General features: G+C 49.1%; 1 protein-coding gene across 9 annotated transcripts in view; it reads right to left on the bottom strand.

Annotated features, from left to right (window-relative positions):
- Window positions 1-20127, bottom strand: part of zmiz1a (zinc finger, MIZ-type containing 1a) — a 334001-nt gene that overhangs the window by 94428 nt on the left and 219446 nt on the right. Inside the window, exon 1 of one of the 9 annotated variants that reach the window (XM_078428568.1) lies at window positions 9339-9359. The exons of the other annotated variants lie outside the window; for them this stretch is intronic. The gene's annotated coding sequence lies outside the window, so the exon portion shown is untranslated. Of the gene's footprint in view, window positions 1-9338; window positions 9360-20127 lie in introns of those variants that run through there. 9 annotated transcript variants of the gene reach the window in all.

The raw sequence follows: 20127 nt of genomic DNA, 5'->3' as shown, positions 1-20127 counted from the left end.
CTGCACTGTATCACTCTATGACCTCACTCAATTAGTGATTCGCTCAATGCCTGGTGATGGATCTTCATATCCCTGCCTGGGCAATAGGACTGGCAAACGGAGGTACAAGCTCTCTGGCCAGTTAGGCTGAAAGGAAGCAAATAAAACTTAATACAGAGAAGTGCGATGTACGATCGAGTTTGATCCTGACCTCTGGTGCAACAAGCCAAGACGGGAAGATGTAATAAATGGGCCGAGATTGAGAAGTGCAGAAGAACCTTGGTCCAAAGATCCTTGAAGGTAGCATTGATCAAAAGATTTAGCATGGAAACAGTACCTTTAAATCACTGAGTCTACGCCTACTACTATGAGTATGGGCGGCACGGTAGCGCAGCGGTAGAGTTGCTGCTTTACAGCGAATGCAGCGCCGGAGACTCAGGTTCGATCCTGACTACGGGTGCTGCACTGTAAGGTGTTTGTATGTTCTCCCCGTGACCTGCGTGGGTTTTCTCCGAGATCTTCGGTTTCCTCCCACACTCCAAAGACGTACAGGTATGTAGGTTAATTGGCTGGGTAAATGTAAAAAAAATGTCCCTAGTGGGTGTAGGATCGTGTTAATGTACGGGGATCACTGGGCGGCACGGACTTGGAGGGCCGAAAAGGCCTGTTTCCGGCTGTATATATATGATATGATATGATATGACCATCGATCACCCGTTCACATTAGTTCCCCTTTACGCATCCACTCCCTACACTTTAGGGGCAGTTTACGGAACCAATTAGCCTACAAACCTGCCCATCTTTGGGATGTTGGTGGAAACCCACTCGGTCATAGGGAGAACATTCAAATCCCTATACAGACAGCACCCAAGGTCAGGATCGAACCCCCGCCCTCTGGCACTGTGAGGCAGCAGCTATACTGCATGCTTGGGAACAGCTCCATTCAAGACCGCAAGGAATTTTCAGAGAATTGTGGACGCAGCCCAGACCATCACACAAACCAACCTCCTTCCACTGACTCCATCTACACTTCACGCTGCCTCGGCAAGGCCAGCAGCCCAGACCATCACACAAACCAACCTCCCTTCCACTGACTCCATCTACACTTCACGCTGCCTCGGCAAGGCCAGCAGCATCATCAAGGACCAGTCTCACCCCCGGTCACTCCCTCTTCTCCCCTGTCCCATCATGCAAGAGGTACAGACGTGTGAAAACGCACACCTCCAGGTCCAGGGACAGCTTCTACCCAGCAGTTATCAGGCAACTGATCCGTCCTCTCACCAGTTGGAGTGCATTCCTGACCTCCCATCTACCTCATTGGAGACCTTTGAACTATGTTTAATCAGACATTAACTTACAGTAGGCATTCATAAGTCATGGGAGCAGAATTAATTGCACTAAATGTCCAACCCGTTCTCCTTTATATGTGCTCTGTGGATGGCTTGATTGTAATCATGTATAGTCTTTCTTTTTGACTGAATAGCACGCAAACAAAAGCCTTTTATAACAATAAACTAAACCAGACCTGTGCAGGAAGGAACTGCAGATGCTGGTTTAAACCGAAGATAGACACAAAAAGCTGGACTCATCGGGACAGGCAGCATCTCTGAAGAGTAGGAATGGGTGACGTTTCGGATCGGGTCTGATGATGGGTCTCAACCCGAAACGCCACCCATTCCTTCTCTCCAGAGATGCTGCCCGTCCCACTGAGTTAAACCAGACCTGTGATCTTCGGGAAGGTGGGATTAAGATGGGACACCATTTTTGACAGTGCAGGTACTTGTCTTCCTGTAAATTCTCCTTGGTCCTCAAAGTTCCCCCATCACAGCCTCACGATGAAGCAACATGCTGACAATCATGGACACAAACGTTTGTGCTGCTTGCAAAACAAAGTACTAATGGACCATCTGGACTAGGCACGAATGGCAAGTTTTTGACGCTTGTGTTCTGATTTGTTCCATCGCTCTCCTGATGTGTCATGAGAGCTTGCAGTGGTGCCTGGAGCTGAGTTCTAACACACAGCAGAGACTGTGCAAGTTCTTACAATATTTGCATTGTAAGAAATGGATAAGCGGGAAGAGGTCATTCAAGGTTGCCTTGCCATTCTAACAGAACACAGCTGTTCATTCACATCACATCAGCTTTCCTGATCCATCCCTATCAGGGTTGCCAACTATCTCACTCCCAAATAAGGGATGAAAGGTGACGTCATCACCCCACGCCCCACGTGACCTCACCCAGCCAGTGGCCACGTGCTCCCGCTCCACCAATGGCGGCCGCCTGGGCCATGAGGCGGGTTGCTACGCAACCTCCGATAGGTGGTGCCCGGGCCTCCGGGCCTACAGTGTGTCTGGGCCTAGAGTGTCCAGACCAACAGTGTCCAGGCCTACAGTGTCCGGGCCTGCAGTGTCCGGGCCTACAGTGTCCGGGCCTACAGAGTGTCTGGGCCTAGAGTGTCCGGGCCTACAGTGTCCGGGCCTACAGTGTCCGGGCCTACAGTGTCCGGGCCTACAGTGTGTCTGGGCCTAGAGTGTCCGGGCCTACAGTGTCAGGGCCTACAGTGTCCGGGCCTACAGTGTCTGGGCCTACAGCACCTCCCCCGGACAACAGTGTCTGAGCCTACTGTGTCCGGGCCTACAGTGTCCGGGCCTACAGTGTCAGGGCCTACCTGGGCCCACTGTGTCTGGGCCTACAGTGTCCGGGCCTACAGTGTCTGGGCCTACAGTGTCCGGGCCTACAGTGTCTGGGCCTACAGCACCCCCCCGGGCCTACAGTGTCTGGGCCTACAGCACCTCCCCCGGACAACAGTGTCTGGGCCTACTGTGTCCGGGCCTACAGTGTCCGGGCCTACAGTGTCAGAGCCTACAGTGCCTGGGCCCACTGTGTCTGGGCCTACAGTGTCCGGGCCTACAGTGTCTGGGCCTACAGTGTCGGGGCCTACAGTGTCGGGGCCAACAGTGTCCGGGCCTACAGCAGCCCCCGGGTCTAATACGGGACATGGGCGGTCCCGTACGGGACAAACCAATTTAGCCCAATATACGGGATGTCTCGGCTAATACGGGACAGTTGGCAACCCTATGTAGGAGTCTGAAAACTGTGATCTCCAGGTTCAGTAACAGCTTCTTCCCAACAACCATTAGACTACAAACCACCATCTAAACTACAATCTACGAACTGACACAAGGACACAGAGTGCTGGAGTAACTCAATGGGTCAGGCGGCACCTCCAGAGTAAAGGAATAGGTGACATTTTGGGTCGAGACCCTTGATCACACTAAGACAGCTAAACGTCATCTGATGAAAGGTCTCAACCCGAAACGTCACCCATTCCTTCTCTCCAGTGATGCTGTCTGTCCCGCTGAGTTGCTCCAGCATTTGTGACTATCTTCAGTGCAAACCAGCATCTGCAGTTCCTTCCTGCACATTCAGAACTGTAGGGACAGGATTGCCTGTCAAACCACTTCACAACACCAACATTACCAGCCTGGCTCAGATCTTTCATTTTAAAAGCCAGGTTGATTCAGGCCAAGTCATGGGCAATAGGCAGTCATACGCCCACCCCCAGAGAACACTAGCAACAATTGCCAGGCCAGAAACTCTCCTCTTAGTGTTCAAATCAGTTATCAGTTAAGTAATGTATATCAGCTTGAGTTTATTGACACGTGTACCGAGGTACAGTGAAAAGCTCTTGTGGGCTGACCAGTCAGCAGAAAGACAATCATTTGAATTTGTAGTGTAGTCCTTCAAGAGAAACTAATTTAAGATCAATCATCCTCTCTCCTCTCTCTCCACCCCATAAGTGCCATCATCAACTCTCCCCCCCCCCCCCCGCCCCCCACAACTCATAAGGGCGGCATTGGCGCAGCGGTAGAGTTGCTGCCTCACAGCGCCAGGGACCCAGATTCCATCCTGACTACGGGTGCCGTCTGTACGGAGTTTGTACGTTCTCCCCGTGACCTGCGTGGGTTTTCTCCGAGATCTCCGGTTTCCTCCCACACTCCAAAGACGTGCAGGTTTGTAGGTTAATTGGCTTGGTATTAAAATGTAAATTGTCCCTAGTGTGTGTAGGATAGTGTTAGTGTGCGGGGATCGCTGGTCGGCGCAGACCCGGTGGGCCGAAGGGCCTGTTTCCGCGCTGTGTCTCTAAACTAAACTAAATCCTCCCTCCTCCCCTCACCAGCCCATAAATGCCATCGTGGTCATCTCTCCGGCCGGTCAAGAATTCCTTGTGCCTGCTCAGGCACGGGTCACAACCACTAAGACAAACTCAGGAAGAGCAACGCTGAAAGGATTTGTATTGCAGAGGTTGGTAGTGGAATCTACCACTGCTCTGCCTGGGGATGTGCTTGCAGCGTTCAATCTATTAAAAGTCGAGTGGTGAAACATAGCCAGCACCAAGCCAGTGTTTTGTTCCGCGATATAATTAGTCTCTGTGCTTCCACACTGGCCCCCATTTTGCCCAAGTCGCGGCTGTTTTATCAAAACATCAAACGTTAGTAAAATTAAGGCATGTGTGTGGTTGTGATCAGACACACAGCAAAATGTCCTACCTCGTTCCAGTCATGTACCACCCCTTGCTCAGAAACGTCACCCGTTCCTGCCCTCCAGCAATGCCGTCTGACCCGCTGAGTTACTCCAGCTTTTTGTGTCTGTCTCCTACTTGATAATGCCGTTCCACAAGGACTGGTACACAACTCCCACCTGGCTCCAAAGATTCCTAAGTGTCCTCCTTTTTACTCTTTTGGAAGTGAAGTTCAGTTTTAACCCAATCCCTGGCTCAATGCAGCAGAGGTAGATTAAACTGTTTTCACTCTCTCTCTCTCTCTCTCTCGCTCTCGCTCTCTCTCTCGCTCTCTCTCTCCCTCTCTCTCTCTCTCTCTCTCTCTCTCTCTCTCACACACACAGATACCGGAAGCAAAAGCCTGAGAAAGGGGAGCTCTATGTATCTCAGTTAGACACAAAAAAGCTGGAGTAACTTAGCGGGTCTGGCAGCATCTGTGAGCGGGAATGTGCAGGAAGGAACTGCAGATGCTGGTTTACACCGAAGATAAGACACAATATGATGGAGTAACTCAGCAGGACAGGCAGCATCTCTGGAGAGAAGGAATGGGTGACATTTCGGGTCGAGACCCTTCTTCATACTGAGAGTCAGGGGATGGAGAAATGAGAGAGAGAGAAAAAAAAAGTTTTCTCGTATGCTTTCCTCTGTGGCAGGGAGACAAGCAAACACCACAAAGGCAGCAGCCGAGGTCAGGATTGAACCTGGTTTGGTGGTGTTCGACAGCAACTCTACCTGCTGTGCCGCTGTTGTTATGGTGTGAGAGGATGGAGAAGTATATTACGGGAAGGTCAGGCTGGGAGGCAGCATGCTGGTGATAAGGCAATACGGTCATTAACGATAGGAATAGAATTATGCCATTCTACTCCGCCATTCAATCATGGCTGATCTATCTCTCCCTCCTAACCCCATTCTCCTGCCTTCTCCCCATAACCTCTGACACCCTCACTGATCGAGAATCTATCTATCTCTGCCTTAAACATATCCACTAACTTGGCCTCCACAGCCTTCTGTGGCAAAGATTTTCCACAGATTCACCACCCTCTGACTGAAGAAATTTCTCCTCATCTCCTTCCTAAAAGAACATCCTTTAATTCTGAGGCTATGGCCTCTAATCCTAGACTCTCCCACTAGTGGAAACATCCTCTCCACATCCACTCTATCCAGGCCTTTCACTGTTCTGTACGTTTCAATGAGGTCCCCCCTCATCCTTCTAAACTCCAGCGAGTACAGGCCCAGTGCCCACAAACGCTCACCAGGACCAGGACTAGGACTGGGATGAGGAAAAACCTCTTCACCCAGAGAGTTGTGAATCTGTGGAATTCTCTGCCACAGAGGGCAGTGGAGGCCAATTCACTGGATGTTTTCAAGAGAGAGCTAGATTTAGCTCCTCGGGCTAACGGAATCAAGGGTTATGGGGAGAAAGCAGGAACGGGGTACTGATTTTGGATGATCAGCCATGATCATATTGAATGGCGGTGCTGGCTCAAAGGGCTGAATGGCCAACACCTGCACCTATTGTCTGTTTCTATGTTTCTATCACATGTTGACCTACTCATTCCTGAGATTGTCGTAATGGACCTACTGAACTCTTCCTCTTTTCTATCATTCTGCGATTGTACAGTAAGTAGCTCAAGAGATTGCAAGCTGTGCCTGATGGAGGAAGGGGAGAGGCAAGAGGCAGGGTTGGGGAAGGCAGTGGGCGGAGGGGAAGGATGTCTGCGGAGGCTAGAATTTGAATAGCAGAGGAGGCGTGTTGAAACCGAGAGCTGGAGGGGGTTGTAGAAGGGGGTTAGGTCACACAGGAATTTGCATGTGAAAGTAAAAGCCAGTAAATTCAAAGTAGCCCGTGAGGGCAGGTCTGATGCAGACAAGTTGAAAACCGCAGTGGTGCAGCGGTAGAGTTGCTGCCTTACAGCAAATGCAGCGCCGGAGACCCGGGTTCGATCCCGACTGCGGGTGCTGTCTGTGCGGAGTTTGTACGTTCTCCCCGTGACCTGCGTGGGTTTTCTCCGAGATCTTCGGTTTCCTCCCACACTCCAAAGACGTACAGGTTTGTAAGTTAATTGGCCTGGTAAATGTAAAAACTGTCCCTAGTGGGTGTAGAATAGTGTTAATGTGCGGGGATCACTGGTCGGCACGGACCAGGTGGGCCGAAGGGCCTGTTTCCGCACTGTATCTCTAAACAGGGTTATAGAAACATTGAAACATAGAAAATAGGTGCAGGAGTAGGCCATTCGGCCCTTCGAGCCTGCACCGCCATTCAATATGATCATGGCTGATCATCCAACTCAGTATCCCGTACCTGCCTTCTCTCCATACCCCCTGATCCCTTTAGCCATAAGGGCCACATCTAACTCCCTCTTAAATATAGCCAATGAGCTGGCCTCAACTACCTTCTGTGGCAGAGAATTCCACAGATTCACCACTCTCTGTTTACAAGTTATAGGAGTAGAATTAGGCCATTCGGCCCACCGAGTCCACTCCGTCATTCAATCATGACTGATCTCCGCCTTCTAATCCCATTTTCCTGCCTTCTCCCCATTAGTCATGGCGCCCATTCTAATCAAGAACTGGGAAGGCCCAAGGATTGCCGAGTATTGTCGAGAGTATTCTTGGATGTAAGAATGGGTTTGATGGTAACGCAGGACTGAGGCAAGGATGAGGATGGATCATTTTGTGGAGGGAGAGACATGGGTTGGGACAGAGAGCAACGGATGGGGAATGGTGAGGTAAAGGGGTCCCCTGAGGGCAATGGAGACACAAGGCACACTGGAGACACTGCTGATGCTGGAATCTGTTGGAGGAACTCAGCGGGTCAAGCAGCATCCAGTCGGGGGGTTTGTGGGGAGGGGTGGCGACATGGACGTTTTAACTAGGGTTGCCAACTATCTCACTCCCAAATAAGGGGCAAGGTGACATCACCGCCCCGCGCCCCACGTGACCTCACCCAGCCAGCGGCCACGTGCTCCCGCTCCACCAATGGCGGCCGCCCGGGCCGGGAGGCAGGTTACTACGCAACCTCCGTCAGGCGGTGCCCGGGCCTACACTGTCCGGGCCTACACTGTCCGGGCCTACAGCGCCCCCCGGGCCTAATACGGGCCAAGGGCGGTCCCGTATGGGACAAACCAATTTAACCCAAAATATGGGATGTCCCGGCTAATACGGGACAGTTGGCAACCCTAGTCATAACCCTGCATTGGGATTGAGAATGGAGAGGGTGATAGCCGGTGGGGAGAACAGCGGGAGAATGTTGGGACAAGAGGCAAAGGCGATCGGTAAGCTGAGGAAGGGTGCGGGATAGTAGAAGCAAGGAACTGCAGATGCTGGTTTATACCAAAGAAAGGCGCAAAGCGCTGGAGTAACTCAGCAGGTCAGGCAGCATCTCTGGAGATAGACACAAAATGCTGAAGTAACTCAGCAGTACAAAGAGCATCTCTGGAGAACATGGATAGGTGACATTTCTGGTCAGGACCCTTCTTGACCCATTGAGCTACTCCAGCACTTTGCCTTCTCTGCAAGATTCCAGCATCTGCACTTCCTCGAGTCAAGTCACTGGCAACAGTCACGTTCCAGATTGTGTTGAATGCAAAAGTGGAAGAGCAATTGATATTTTATGTCACAGGTTCAGAATAAGGCCATTCGGCCCATCGAGTCTACTCTACCAGTCAATCATGGCTGATCTATCTTTCCCTCACAACCCCATTCTCCTGCCTTCTCCCTGTAACCTTTGACACCCGTACTAATCAAGAACCTGTCAATTTCTTTAGTTTAGTTTACTCTAGAGATACAGCAGGAAAACAGGCCCTTCAGCCCACCGAGTCTGCGCCGACCAGTGATCCCCATACACTAACACTATCCTACACAGTGGGGACAATTTACAATTTTTACCAAAGCCAAATTAACCCAAAACATGTACATCTTTGGAGTGTGGGAGGAAACGAGAGCACCCGGAGAAAACCCACTCGGACACGGTTAGAACGTACAAACTCCATACAGACATCACCCGTAGTTAGGTTCGAACCAGAATCTCTGGCGCTGTGAGGCGGCAACTCTACCACTGTCCAGCTACTTCTGCTTTAAAAATACCCAATGACTTGGCCCCCACAGCCGTCTGTGGCAATGAATTCCACAGATTCACTGCCCTCTGACTACAGAAATTCCTCATCTCCTTGATAAAGGTTTGTCCTTTTATTCTGGTCCTAGACTCTCCCACTAGTGGAAACATCCTCTCCACATCCACTCTATCCATGTCTCTCACTATTCGGTACGTTTAATCCTTCTAAACTCCAGCGAGTACAGGCCCAGTGCCGGAAAACGCTCATCATACATTAACCCAATGGTTCCTGGGATCGTTCTTGTAGACCTCCTCTGGACTCTCTCCCTTCTCAGATGAGGGGGCCCAAATGCTTCATATTTTCCTTGCCAACTTGTAACGATGATTGGAAATGACAAAAGTTCAACACAAATTTAAACAGTAGATCGCACTGAACATAGATTAAAAAAATTGACAGTAAGTTTGAAAGCAGCTTTTACACCAATAAATAACTTTCAACTTTGGCACAACCTTCATGGGTTGGCTTGCCAAACCCTGGAATCTCACCAGACAATATCAGATGCACAGTGCCCTGAGTATCACAAAGGCACTCGGCTACCAGCCAAACTCTCACAGGCTAAAAACCACTCCCCGTTTTTAAAAAAGAACTTTTAAGAGCTTCTAAAGGACAAAACTGAAATAACTGCTTACATTTAAAATTCACTTTTACTGTATCAAATAAAGAAAGAACGATCTTCTGCAAACCTGTCAGTTTCAAACGGTTCCCACAGATAAATCTGTTGTCTGTAAAATCTACTGAATGGAACTCAGCCTCGAACAGGAAATGGTGCAGGCAGCGAAAGCTTACATCATGTAAATGCTGTGGTTTTCCTCTCAGAGCATTTTTTAAAATTTTTTAAATGGAGTCTGTAAGTTGCTAAGTTCCCCTCTGCAATTATCAGGTTTGGCTTTCGGGGCTGGATCCTGAAGCAACATATCAAGATGCCTCCAGCGTGCAACAAGAACTTGCCTTTCCGCCAAGTCTCTAGCGTTGCAAACTGTTTCACAGCAACAATTAGTAAGCTGAATTTGACAGCCAGCCATGTACTGGAAGAGCAGCCAAAGCTTGGTCAGAGAGGGAAGGAAATTTGGAGGCAGGTCCCCAGAGGGTATGGATCGAGCTGAAGCGAGAGTTGAAAGAGAGAGGCATCATTAGCAAGGCCTGTTGCAGAGGTCCGAGTGGGATCAAGGCCAGTAGAGGGCTCCTGGAGATCATCTTAGAAACATAGAAAATAAGTACAGGAGGAGGCCATTCGGCCCTTCGAGCCAGCACCGCCATTCAATCTGTTCATGGCTGATCATCCAAAATCAGTACCCTGTTCCTGCTTTCTCCCCATCTCCCTCGATTCTGTTAGCCCGAAGAGCTAAATCTAACTCTGTCTTGAATACATGGTGTGTATATGGAAGGAGTTGCCAGGTGAGACAGACTGAAGAAGGCTCTCTCCTAACAAACCGTGAGATCCTGCACAGGTTGTAAGCACAACCCAGGGAGATGTGTTGCAGACATCTTAGTGACAGTGTCCAAACTCTGCTCCTTAAAGAACACCCCTGTCAATAGTTCCATGGGTCATACACCCACACCCCAGACTAGAAGAAGGCCACGCGGGCTGTCGAGCGTCAAAAACAAGGTCGAAAATAACCTGACAGAGATATACCAAGGAACTGGTGGTTTACACTGAAGGCAGAATCTCTGGGGAAAAGGAATAGGTGACATTTCGGGTCGAGACCCTTCTTCAGCCTGCTGTTTTAGTACCTTCCTCGCCTGGCAGCTCGTTCCATAAACCCACCACCCTGTGTGTGAAAATGTTGCCCCTCAGATTCCTATTTAAAAAAAATCCCCTCTCATCTTAATCCTATGACCTCTGGTTCTTGATTTTTTTATTACTCACGGTGCTTCACATTAACAGCAGCAACGTCCTAGTGTCCCCTTGCAGTCTAACAAGCCATATTTGGGCACTGTGTAGAAAGGAACTGCAGATGCCACAGAAGGTAGTTGAGGCCAGTTCATTGGCTATATTTAAGAGGGAGTTAGATGTGGCCCTTGTGGCTAAAGGGATCAGGGGGTATGGAGAGAAGGCAGGTACAGGTTACTGTGCTGGATGATCAGCCATGATCATATTGAATGGCGGTGCAGGCTCGAAGGGCCGAATGGCCTACTCCTGCACCTATTTTCTATGTTTCTATGTTTCTATGATGGTTTACGCCGAAAAGACACAAAAAGCTGGAGTAACTCAGTGGGTCAGGCAGCATCTCTGGAGTGAAGGATTAGGTGATGTTTACGGGTGAAGACCTTTCTTCAGTCTGAACCCGCTGATTACTCCAGCAGTTTGTGTATCTTCACATTTGCGGACATGTCGACACACTTTGCAGCTGTTGACAACTCTGCGCCCAACTTAACCACTAACTCCGTGCTCCCCGAATATCCTGCAAATCCCCACCAACCTCTACAGATGCTCTGTAGAAAGCATTTTATCGAGATGCATCTCAGCACGGTTTGGGAGCAGCTCCATCCAAGGCCGCAAGGAATCGCAGAGAGTCGTGGACGCAGCCCGGACAATCACACAAACCAACCTCCCTTCCATTGACTCCATCTACATTTGTACAGGGCCTCGGTGAGACCGCATCTGGAGTATTGTGTGCAGTTTTGGTCTCCTAACCTGAGGAAAGACGTTCTTGCCTTAGAGGGAGTACAGAGAAGGTTCACCAGATTAATCCCTGGGATGGCGGGACTTACATATGAGGAAAGACTGAATAGACTGGGCTTGTACTCGCTGGAATTTAGAAGACTGAGGGGGGATCTTATAGAAACATATAAAATTCTTAAGGGGTTGGACAGGCTAGATGCGGGAAGATTGTTCCCGATGTTGGGGGAGTCCAGAACCAGGGGTCACAGCTTAAGGATAAGGGGGAAGTCTTTTAGGACCGAGATGAGAAAACATTTCTTCACACAGAGAGTGGTGAGTCTGTGGAATTCTCTGTCACAGAAGGTAGTTGAGGCCAGTTCATTGGCTATATTTAAGAGGGAGTTAGATGTGGCCCTTGTGGCTAAAGGGATCAGGGGGTATGGAGAGAAGGCAGGTACAGGCTACTGAGCTGGATGATCAGCCATGATCATATTGAATGGCGGTGCAGGCTCGAAGGGCCGAATGGCCTACTCCTGCACCTATTTTCTATGTTTCTATCTATGTTTCTATGTCTACACCTCACGCTGCCTCGGCAAGGCCAGCAGCATAGTCAAGGACGTGTCTCACTCCCTCTTCTCCCCTCTCCCACCAGGCAAGAGGTACAGAAGTGTGAAAACGCACACCTCCAGATTCAGGGACAGTTGCTTCCCAGCTGTTATCAGGCAACTGAACCGTCCTACCACCAGCTACTGTGCTGTTCTTACCCCCCCCCCCCCCCCCACTCCCCATCTATCTCATTGGTGACCTTAAAACTGTCTTTAATCAGACTTTATTTGACTTTAACTTGCAATAAAGGTAAATCCCCTTCTCCTGTATCTGTACACTGTGATTACATAGAAACATAGAAGATAGGTGCAGGAGGAGGCCATTTGGCCCTTCAAGCCAGCACTGCCATTCATTGTGATCATGGCTGATCATCTACAATCAGTAACCCGTGCCTGCCTTCTCCCCATATCCCTTGATTCCGCTAGACCCTAGAGCTCTATCTAACTCTCTTCATCCAGTGAATTGGCCTCCACTGCCTTCTGTGTAGTCTTGTATGGTCTTTTCGTTGACTGGACAGAACGTAACAAAAAGCTTTTTGACCGCTCCTCAGCACACGTGACAATAATAAACTAAACACTAAAATAAACGCAAGTGACGGAATGTGTAGGGAGGGACTGCAGATGCTGGTTTAAACCGAAGGCAGACACACAAAGCTGGAGTAACTCAGCGGGTCAGGCAGCATCTCTGGAGAGAGGGAGTTAGTGACGTTTTGGGTCGAGACCCTTCTTCAGACCTGTGATGGTAGTCACAGTATCACACAGTGGAAATAAGGAACTGCAGATGCTGGTTTACACAAAAGGACACAAAGTGCTGGAGTAATTCAAGGTGTCAGGCAGCATTTCTGGAGGGTCTCAACCTGAAACGTCACCTATCCACGTTATCCAGAGATGCTGCCTGAACCTCTGAGTTACTCCAGCATCTCTGGAGAACTGGGATAGGTGACGTTTCTGGTCGGGACCCTCCAGAGATGCTGCCTGAGCCTCTGAGTTACTCCGGCATCTCTGGAGAACTGGGATAGGTGACGTTTCTGGTCGGGACCCTCCAGAGATGCTGCCTGAGCCTCTGAGTTACTCCGGCATCTCTGGAGAACTGGGATAGGTGACGTTTCTGGTCGGGACCCTCCAGAGATACTGCCTGAGCCGCTGAGTTACTCCAGCACTCTGAGTCCCCGTGACGTTATCACAAGCCCTGTGCTACCATCTGTTCTGTAAGAAGGCTCATTGCCATAGTTGCTGCTGCATGACTGGCCTTGCAGTCTCCCCGGCAACTGCACACCCTTTTTCACCATCGCCAGGCAACCCCAGCCCCTGGGCCTCTGCCTGAACGCTCACTGCTCTGCTTGTGGCCAGTGCCTGTTTCTTTTATACCAAAACCATATGTCGGGCCTCCTCGTATCCCTCATGCCTCGGCCCTGGCCCCTGGCAAAGACGGGGAGCTTGAAAATACAAGGAACATTCTTGGCAGAGCGAGCTCGCGCTTTGCCTGAATGATTACAGGAATTCCATTAACCGTTTCAGCTCTCCTTTGTCCTGCACTGGTAGCAGCAGCTACACGAGACCCAAGGCTGGGCCCCACCACCTCTGCCTTGCTGCAATATCATGGCTGGTCCTGCAGACGCACTCGATTTCACCATCACACGTTCAGGAAGAAGGGACAGCAGCCTGAAAACTGGAAGGTCCAGGGTCTGGAACAGCTTGTTCCCTGCAGCCAACAGGCTATTAAACACCACAACCTCAAATAAGCTCTGAACTACACAGACTATTATTGTTATTATTGCACTATTATTGTTGTTTGTTTTTTATGTGTACATATGTGTGCGTGTGTGTGTGTGTATATATACAGTATATATATGTGTGTGTGTGTGTGTATACAGTATTTATATGTGTGTGTGTGTGCGTGTGTATTTATACAGTATATATATGTGTGTGTGTATACAGTATGTATGTGTGTGCATGTGTGTATATCTATACACGTGTGTATACAATATATATGTGTGTGTGTGTACAGTATATGTACGTGTGTGAGTGTATATCTATACGTGTATGTGTGTATACAGTATATGTACGTGTGTGCGTGTGTGTACATCTATACGTGTGTGTGTGTATACAGTATATATATATATGTGTGTGTGTGTATACGGTATATGTACATGTGTGTGTATATCTATACGTGTGTGTGTGTGTGTGTATATCAATATATATATAATTGATACGATAGAACTTTATTTATCGCAGGAGGGAAATTAATTTGCCAACAATCAGAACAAACACAAAATACATGAAGCTATATATATATATATATATAGTGCACTGTATACAATATGATGAAAAAAGCTCAGTGTGTGTACACTGTGTATATATATATATATATATATAAATATATATATATATACACAGTGTACACACACTGAGCTTTTTTCTCTCTCGTTTATCATATTGTATACAGTGCACTATGTTTACATATTGTGTTGTGTTGCTGCAAGTTAGAATGTCATTGTTCTATCTGGGACACACAACAATAGAACACTCTTGGCTTTCGAGGTTCATTATTGTCGTCTGTACTGAGGTACGGTGAAAAGCTTTGCTTTGCATGCAATCCAAACAGATCAGACAATAGGGGAATCAGGAACCAGAGGACATTGGTTTAAGGTGAGGGGGGGGGGGGGGGAAGATTTAGTAGGAACCTAAGGAGCAACTTTTTCACTCAGAGGGTGGTGGGCATAAGGAACGAGCTGCCAGAGGAGGTAGTTGAGGCAGGGAGAAGTCCACCACCACCGGAACCCTTGGTTCCAGAGCCCTTGCCGGACTAACAGAGGTTACGGCCTCAGAGAGGGGTCCACTGGTACCGGAACGTTCCGCCTAGGTAGGGGGGGGGGGGGGGGGGGGGCGGGAAACCAGTGTGCAAAGTCAGCCTCGGAAGTCGGATATGGGAACGGATCTGCCAGCTCGCCAAAGTAACCAGCTCCAGAGACCCGGCTTCCATCTCAGTCTAGTTTATTGTCACGTGTACCGAGGTACAGTGAAAAGCTTTTGTTGCGTGCTAACCAGTCAGCGGAAAGACAACACGTGATTACAATCGAGCCATTTACAGTGTGTGGATACAGGATAATTGTTTAATAACAATGATCCTGACTATGGGTGCTGTCTGTGTGGAGTTTGCACGTTCGCGCTGTGACCGCATGGGCTTTCTCCTAACATAGAACTAGTGTGCAGGTGATCGATGGGTGGCACGGACTCGGTGGGCCGAAGGGCCAACTTCCACGCTGTATCTCGAAACTAAACTATCTTATTTTTTGGAAAGAACTGCAGATGCAGGTTTAAATCGAAGGTGGACACAAAATGCTGGAGTTACTCAGCGGGTCAGGCAGCATCTCTGGAGAGAAGGAATGGGTGACGTTTCGGGTCAGACTGAAAAAGGGTCTCGACCCGAAACGTCACCCATTCCTTCTCTCCAGAGATGCTGCCTGTCCCGCTGAGTTACTCCAGCATTTTGTGTCTACCTTCGGTTTGAAACAGCATCTGCAGTTTGTTCATACACTGAACAATCTTATTCCCTGAACAGCGGACGTGACACAGGATCAGCATCTCTTGTTACAGGCAACAATCTTTAGCCTTGGGTTCAGTGTACTACTGACATCCTGCAGGAACAGTGGGTTTAATGAGAACCAGGGCTCTCAGGTTAAGCAGTCGTCTGTTAGCACTGAGTGCCTTCTGGCTTGGAATTGATTGCAGTGTCAGATTCAGAGTCCCACTGCGGGCTGTACAAGCAGTGTTGAGCAGCTCCATACACTGGAGGAGTCAATGATTAGAGTCATAGAGTGGTGATACAGTGTGGAAACAGGCCCTTCAGCTCAACTTGCCCACATGTCCCATCTACACTAGTCCCATCTACACTAGTCCCACCTGCCTGCGTTTGGCCCATATCCCTCTAAACCTGTCCTATCCATGTACCTGTTTAAACATTGTGATAGTCACTGCCTCAATTACCTCCTCCGGCAGCTCGTTCCATACACCCACCACCCTTTGTGTGAAAAAGTTACCCCTCAGATTCCTATGAAATCTTTCACCCCTCACTTTAAACCTTTGATTGAGTTTATTAATGTCACGTGTAACAAGGTACAGTGAAAAGCTTTTTTTTGTGAGCTACACAGTCAACAAATGGACTATTCATGGTTACTATCAAACCGTCCACAGTGCACACACATAAATGATAAAGGGTAGAAAGATAAAGTTCAATAAAGTTTGATTAAAGATAGTTCGAAGGTCTCCAGCGAGGTAGATGGGAGATAGACACAAAATGCTGGAGTAACTCAACGGGTCAGGCAGCATCTCTGGAGAGAAGGAATAGGCGACGTTTCGAGTTGAGACCCTTCTTCAGACGGACATTTCAGGTTGAGACCCTTCTTCAGACTGATATTGGATGGGTGGTCAGGATTGCTCTCCAGCTGGTGAAAAGATGGTTCAGCTGCCTGTGGATTGGAACACCAAGGAAAGATGTGCCAGTGGTGGGGTGAGATTTGATTGAATGGAAGCTTAACCACCAGTGCTGGTTAAATGGGCTTCATGGCTTGGTGCCATGCTGTTAATTCACTGTGTACTACAGCAGAGCAGGGTATGGAGACATGCGAGGCAAGTTTTTTTACGTAGAGGGTGGTGGGTGCCTGGAGCACACTGCCAGGGCTGATGGTTGTTGTTGTTGTTCGTCCTTCGGGTTGGAAGATGACCATGACTTCACTTTCAGTTGGAGACTGTGGTGACTGTGGGTCCGGAAGTGACTGGTGAGGCCAATCCGGGCCCGGAAGGCACGCCCACACGTAGGACACAAGTGGATGGGTGCTGCAGTGGGAGTGGAGGTAGCCCGGGCCTTGCGCGCGGTGCGTTTCCTCTGGGCCTCTGCAGTGCGTCTGTTCTCTGCTGCACGGGCTCCTGTGGTGAGCTTGCTACGCCAGGTTGGACGGTCTAGAGCAAGAGACTCCCAAGTGCTGAGGTTGATGTCCAAGTCTTTGAGGGACACTTTGAGGCAGTCCTTCAACCGTTTCTTCTGTCCTCCTACTGAGCGCTTGCCCTGATACAGTTCTCCGTACAGAAGCTGTGTCAGGGGTGATGGTGGAGATGGATACGATAGGGGCAATCAAGAGGCTTGGGATAGGTCCATGGATTTGCGGGGAATGCAGGAATGGATCATGTTGCATTCAGGCAGAGGAGATGAATTTAACTTGGTATCGTGTTCAGTGCAGACATTGTGGGCCGAAGGGCCTGTCCTTGTGCTGAATGGTTAATTCAATTGATTGAAAGATACCACAGGGAAACAGGCCCATCCACCCACTGAGTCCATGCCAGCCATCGATCACCCACTAACACGAGGTCTACGTTATCTCACTTTGGGTCATGGCCAATTGCGGACACATTCACTGCTACTGGATCCAGTAAAGGTGGAATGAACAAGAGTGTGAGCAGACCACAGAGATCTCATATGTCATAAGACATAGGAGCAAAACTAGGCCATTCGGCCCATCGAGTCTACTCCACCATTCAATCATGGCTGATCTATCTTTCCCTCTCAACCCCATTCTCCTGCCTTCTCCCCACAACCTCTGACACCCGCATTAATGAACAATCTCACAATCTCTACTTTTAAAATACCCGATGACTTGGCCTTTACAGCGATGAATTCCACAGATTCACCACCCTCTGGCAAAATAATTTCCTCCTCATCTCCATTCTAAAGGTACGTTCTTTTTTTCTGAGGCTGTACCCTCTAATCCTAGACTCTCCCACTAGTGGAAACATCCTCTGCACACCCCCTCTATCCAGGCCTTCCACTATTTGGGAAGGTTGAGAATCTCACGACGCTGGGCAGTAATGACCTGGTTGGCATGGTCATCATCTCTGTAGAGAGAAGGGGAGACCATGGTAGAGCTTGTCCTTGGAGAAACCTAGTCAGGAAGCTGGCAGGCTTCCCTCAGTGTGGTGGATAAGCACGTGGGTCAGGCACTGACAGGTAACAGGGGCTACTGTAGGGGCCAGGAACTCCGCTGGGTAGAGTAGTGAACGGCCTGGATAGAGTGGATGTGGAGGAGAGGATAGTTCCACTAGTGGGAGAGTCTAGGACCGGAGGTCACAGCCTCAGAATTAAAGGACATTCCTTTAGGAAGGAGATGAGGAGGAATTTCTTTAGTCAGAGGGTGGTGAATCTGTGGAATTCATTGCCACAGACGGCTGTGGAGGCCAAGTCAATGGATATTTTTAAGGTAGACATAGATAGATTCTTGATTAGTGCGGGTGTCAGGGGTTATGGGAGAAGGCAGGAGAATGGGGTTAGGAGGGAGAGATAGATCAGCCATGATTGAATGGCGGAGAAGACGGTGGGCTGAATGGCGTAATTCTGCTCCTGTGGCTTATTAACCTGAAATTCACTGAGGCCAGAACTTTAAAGGATCTGTGTCGAGATCAAACACATTCTCGAGGTGGTCCGCAGGGCTTCACAGTTGAATTTTCTTCCAAAGGTTTCCTTGCCCTGCAACGTTGGCAGACGCGGTCGGTCGGCTCATGATGTTTTTGGCATTCCTGGTCAAAGGATGAATGACATGGGCGGCAGCTCTGACCCGGATCTGGAGAGGACACGCACCACGCTGTCACTGGGCTGAGAGGTGGCAGATCAAACACTGCTTTGCATGTGAATGTGGTCAAACAATGGATCCTGTTCAAAGCCAACAAGCCTAAAATGTAGATCTAGTAACACTGGAGACAGATTCCCCAGCACAATCCCTGGAACGAGAGCGTTTTTCCTTCCAAAGAAATACCACATTGTTTTTGCCTGCATTCATTTTGAGTTCAGAAGAATAAGGGGTGACCTTGCTCAAACATCGAAACCCCACCCCCTCACCATAGAAAATAGGTGCAAGAGTAGGCCTTTCGGCCCTTCGAGCCAGCACCACAGGTTAGATCCTAGAGGGACTTACCAGGGTAGATGTATAGAAAGGAGTTTGCAGATGCTGGTTTATACCAAAGAAAGACACAAAACGCTGGAGTATCTCAGCGGGACAGGCAGCATTTCTGGAGGACATGGATAGGTGACATTGCTCCAGACAATAAGACCATAACCATAAGGCACAGACGTAGAATTAGGCCATTCAGCCCATCGAGTCTTGTCTGCCATTCAATCATAGCTGATTTATTTTTCCTCTCTGAACCCTATTCTCCACTCTTCTCCCCGTAACTTTTTACGCCCTTTCTAATCATCAACCTGTCAATCTCTCTCTGTTTTACAGATACCCAATGTCTTGGCCTCCACAGCCATCTGTGGCAATGAATTCCACAGATTCACCACCCTCTGGCTAAAGAAATTCCTCCATTTTGAAGGTATGTCCTTTTATTCTGAGGCTGTGCCCGCTTGTTCTAGACACACCCATTACTGGAAACATCCTTTCCACATCCACTCTATCTAGACCTTACATTATCCGGTAGATTTCAATGTTATCCCCCCTCATCCTTCTGCACCTCCCCAACTCAAGAAACAAGAAAATACTGGAGTAACTCAGCAGGTCAGGCAGCATCTCTGGATAACATGGATAGGTGACGTTTCGGTTCGAGACGTCCATGTTCTCCGGGGATGCTGCCTGACTTGCTGAGTTACTCCAGCACTTTGTGTCCTTTTGTGTATTAACCAGCATCTGCAGTTCCTTGTTTCTGGCAGGACCATCGTCCCTGAGGAAGAGAGTGTGGGGAGAAGGAACTGCAGATGCTGTATTACACCGATGATAAGACACAAAGTGCTGGAGTAACTCAGCGGGTCAGGCAGCATCTCTAGATAGAAGGAATGGGTGACGCTTCGGGTCGAGACCCTTCTTCAGACTGAGAGTCAGGGGAGAGGAAAACAAGAGATATGGAAGGGAACCTCTTGGGCAGCTTACCCCCAACGGTATGAACATTGATTTCTCTATCTTCAAGCAACCCCTTGCTTTCCCTCTCTCTCCATCCCTCCCCCATCCTCGTTCTCCGACCAGTCTGACTGTCCGCCTAATTAAATATCACCTTGTGTGCCTCATTGTCACCTTCCCCGGGCTAACAATGATTGATTCTACATTTTCCTTGACCTTCGTCCCCTTTGATCTCTTGTTTTTCACACCTTCCCCTTCCATATCTCTCGTTCCCCCCATCCCCTGACTCCGTCTGAAGAAAGATCTCGACCTGAAATGTCACCCATTCCTTCTGACAGGAGATGCTGCCTGTCCCGCTGAGTCATAGACAATAGACAATAGGTGC

This window comes from Rhinoraja longicauda, chromosome 35, assembly GCF_053455715.1.
Source record: "Rhinoraja longicauda isolate Sanriku21f chromosome 35, sRhiLon1.1, whole genome shotgun sequence".
Taxonomy (NCBI): domain Eukaryota; kingdom Metazoa; phylum Chordata; class Chondrichthyes; order Rajiformes; family Arhynchobatidae; genus Rhinoraja; species Rhinoraja longicauda.
Note: the sequence above shows the minus strand (reverse complement) of the source record. Positions and strands in the feature narration are given on the sequence as shown.